Consider the following 4,197-nt stretch of genomic DNA (forward strand, 5'->3'; position numbering starts at 1 on the left):
TCACTCTCTCTCTCTCTTTCTGCTCCCCTCCCCACATCACTCTATCTCACTCTCTCTCTCCCCCTCTCTCCATGGGAATCACAGTGATGGAGTTACAGCCATGAAGGTGCTAGGTCAATGTAACTTGTTGCAGCCATTCCCCAGTTAAATCGCTGTCATGCTGTTGTGCTCTGATCTCCTCATTAGCTTCCCTGTCACTGGATCCTGCATCGCGGAGCCCTCATGAGTCCTTTCAGAGGCTCATTATTAGTTTAAAGCCTTCTCAGATATCCTAGCAACTGCAGCCTAGAGCAGGCCCGAGACCCTGTGTCGTGTGAGGAGTTGTCAGTCTGTGTGGGGTTTGGCGGGAGTGGGGGCAGCGGGGGGGTGCCAGGGGGAGACACAGGCAACCCTCCTCACCCCCACCTGCCGTGCATTCACCACTGAATGTCGGGGTGGGGGGGAAGCGAGGGTGGTTTAAATGAGAAAGGAGGAGTTGCATTTGCGTAGCGACCCAACCGTGCCACCAGTGGGAGTCAGAGCGTTTACAGGGCAGGGAACGCCTTTGAGCTCTGGTCACTGTCCCTGATGGGCGGGAGTTTCGGCAGCCTAGAAGTGCACAGCAAGATCCCACAAGCAGCACAGCGCCGGTGTTCCGTGCACAGGGGCATGGGGAGCAGGAGGTAGGTGCCGCCAATCCCAAAGCTGACAGAGTGGCGGTCTTTCGGCACCTGTCCACCCCACCACCTCCCTCAGTGCCCATCTGCATGGGCCTATTCCTGCAGGAGGGGCAAGGGGGTGTAGATAGCGTGGTATTGATGGGTCTGACAGACATCTGCTGCACCATCCATGGAATTGGACTCATCAGACACTCCCCAGGCCACATAACATGATGCTAGTAGTTTCTAACAGGACATTTATTTACATAAATGATTTGGATGCGAGCTTAAGAGGTACAGTTAGTAAGTTTGCAGATGACACCAAAATTGGAGGGTGTTGTGGACAGCGAAGAGGGTTACCTCAGATTACAACAGGATCTGGACCAGATGGGCCAATGGGCTGAGAGTTGGCAGATGGAGTTTAATTCAGATAAATGCGAGATGCTGCATTTTGGGAAAGCAAATCTTAGCAGGGACATTGGTTAGGCCACTGTTGGAATATTGCGTGCAATTCTGGTCTCCTTCCTATCGGAAAGATGCTGTGAAACTTGAAAGGGTTCAGAAAAGATTTACAAGGATGTTGCCAGGGTTGGAGGGTTTGAGCTACAGGGAGAGGCTGAACAGGCTGGGGCTGTTTTCCCTGGAGCGTTGGAGGCTGAGGGGTGACCTTATAGAGTTTTGCTAAATCATGGGGGGCATGGATAGGGTAAATAGATGAGGTCTTTTCCCTGGGGTCAGGGAGTCCAGAACTAGAGGGCATGGGTTTAAGGTGAGAGGGAAAAGATATAGAAGAGACCTAAGGGGCAACTTTTTCACGCAGAGGGTGGTACGTGTATGGAATGAGCTGCCAGAGGAAGTGGTGGAGGCTGGTACAATTACAGCATTTAAAATGCATCTGGATGGGTATATGAATAGGAAGGGTTTGGAGGGATATGGGCCGGGTGCTGGCAAATGGGAATAGATTAGATTAGGATATCTGGTTGGCACGGACAAGTTGGACTGAAGAGTCTGTTTCTGTGCTGTACATCTCTATGACTGTATGTGGTAAGAGCGCCATGCTCCAAGGGTCCTGAGGTATAGGATGGTGACTGAGACCTTGCTCTTTCTCTGGTCTCACACTATGATGCCCCTTTCAGGCCATACCAGCCAGGTGAAGACTCCTTCGCTGGCGATCCTATGGCAGCGCCAGATGCCCCCTGACCTGTCCCGGGCTCCTTGGCCGGGATTTGCAAAGCCCCGAGACAGGGTGGAGTGTGGACTGGGAGCCCAGCACATTCTCCTTGATGGGCTCTGTCTTCTGGGAGGCTGTGTGTGTGTGGGCATAGGGTGGTCAGTAAGTGGGTGGTCAGCTCATCAACGTCTGAATCCAGGGCAGATCAGGATTGAGTGCTTTTCTGAAGTCCGTAGCAATGCCCCTCCTGGTCGATAGGCCCGAGTAAAGCTGTCAGTGGATGAGAGGCCTCCATTGCAATATTACTGAAGCGTAGATATTGAGTGTAGGGTGGTGGTCAGGCAGGGGGAGATGGGCTGAATGGACAGTGGCCTAGGTGAAATCTCTCTCTGATTGCAGGTCTGTCTGGCAGAGAGTTGGGGGTGCAGCAGGGGGCTGGGGGATTGAGGGAGACCCTTTCTGACCTCTGCCCCCTCCCATTCCCTTTTCCTTCCCTCCATCTACCTGTTTCTCTCCCTCCCAGGACTGGGTGTTCCTGACGAGATTCTGTTTCCTATCCGACTATGGGAGGCTTCAATTCCACTTCAAGTACCCAGAGGTGAGTGAGGTTCTGGGAGTGAGGGAGTGTCTGTTCGGGAGGTGTCAGCACTCGGAGCATGACGAGGGAAACAGGAATGTTTGAATTCTGAGGTTCGCGTGCGCTCACCAAGCAGGAGAGGATGTGGACATTCGTGTGGCCTCTAACCTGAGCAGGCAGTTACAAGGGAACCAGCCTGGTGTTCACTCTGGGGAACCGGGCCCTGGGGTTCGCTCTGGGGAACCGGGCCTCAGGTTATTGTGGAAATGAGGTCTAGTGTTTGCTGTGATGAACCAGGCCTGGCGTTCGTTCTGGCATTTCGGGCCCCACGTTATTATGGGAACTAGGCCCTGGGGTTCGCTCTGGGGAACCAGGCCCTTGCTTACTATGGGAACGAGGCCTTGGGGTTCCCTCTGAGGAACTGGGCCCAGGGTTACTATGGGAACTAGGCCCAGGGTTTGCTCTGGGAAACCGGACCCTGGGTTACTATGGGAACCAGACCTGGGGTTCGCTCTTGGGAATTGGGCCCCAAGTTACTATGGGAACTAGGCCCAGTGTTTGCTGTGGGGAACCGGGCCCTGGGTTACTATGGGAACACAGCCCGGAGTTCGCTCTGGGGAACTGGGCCCCAAGTTACTATGGGAACTAGGCCCAGGGTTTGCTCTGGGGAACTAGGCTGTGGAGTTCGCTCTGAGGAACTGGGCGCTGGGTTACTATGGGAACCCACCCTGCCTGTTTGCCCAGGGATAGGGCTCCGTGTTACCAGGGGAACTTGACTGAGTGCCCCCCCATCCCGACCTTTTCGGATGTTCTAGGCTCTGATCACCTTCTGACAATGACCTGGGCAGGTCTGGGGTGGGGGAGGGAAAGGGATGAACCGACAGCCTCACTTTCACTGTTGCCATGTGTGCATCGGGGAGACGTGGTGCGGGGCGGGGGGAGGCTTAGTCCCTGAAACCCCTCCCTCACGAACTGTGAAACATTTAACCTTTCGTCTTGCGGTCGGTGGAGACAAAACCGGGAGGGTGGTGGTGGGTAGAGGCCTGGTGTAGGTGGCCGGGTCACGTAGACCCCCAGCTCTCACACAGACCCCCCATCCCTCTGTGCTGGCTGGGCCTACCCGCCGGCATGTCCGTAATTCTGTCATTCCTGTCTCTGTAGGCGAATTGTTGCCAGAACATCTTGCTTTATTTCGACGAAGTGACGCAGTGGCCTGCTGTTTACCAGAAGGATGACCTGGTCAGTGAAATACTTTCATTGATATACCCTCCTACAACTCTTGGGGGGCGGGTGGGGGGAGGTGGTGTAGAGATCTCCAGACATTCGCTATCCTCTGGGAAAAATATTCCTTCGCGGCTCAGTTTCAGATGAGTCTCCTCTTTATCCTGTAAATCTGTTAGACATTCCCCTGGAGAGTGGATCACACCTTCTCAGGATACCTCGCCCCCCCCCCCACTGCCCTGAATCTAGTGTGTTTCAATAAGATCACCCTTTATTCCTCTGAACCTCACTCGAATACAGGCCAAACCTGTTCTCGATAGGCCAACCCCTTCATCCCAGGTATCCCTTTTGCAAATGACAGTCTGTCCTTTCTTGAACAGGGAACTTCGGGTATGGCCCCACAAAGGCCCAGACCTCAGTTGTAACAGGACTTCCCTGTGTTTATTAAACTCCAACCCTTTGGCGATAAAGGCCGAGATACCATTTTGCCTTCCGAATTCCTTGCTGCCCTGACGCATTAAGCTTTTGTGTCCCATGCTCAAGACGTCAAACAGTCGGGGCAGGCAGGGACAAGGTAGGACTGATAAATT

General features: G+C 54.0%; 1 long non-coding RNA gene across 1 annotated transcript; it reads left to right on the forward strand.

Moving 5' to 3' along the window:
• The first annotated feature begins 399 nt into the window (after nt 1-399).
• LOC122545805 lies at nt 400-3,627 on the forward strand. Its single transcript, XR_006310599.1, has 3 exons — nt 400-662; nt 2,333-2,407; nt 3,548-3,627. It is a non-coding gene; the product is annotated as an uncharacterized LOC122545805 (long non-coding RNA).
• Nucleotides 3,628-4,197: the final 570 nt, after the last annotated feature.

The sequence above is a fragment of the Chiloscyllium plagiosum genome, unplaced genomic scaffold (genome assembly GCF_004010195.1).
Source record: "Chiloscyllium plagiosum isolate BGI_BamShark_2017 unplaced genomic scaffold, ASM401019v2 scaf_69242, whole genome shotgun sequence".
NCBI classification, from domain to species: domain Eukaryota; kingdom Metazoa; phylum Chordata; class Chondrichthyes; order Orectolobiformes; family Hemiscylliidae; genus Chiloscyllium; species Chiloscyllium plagiosum.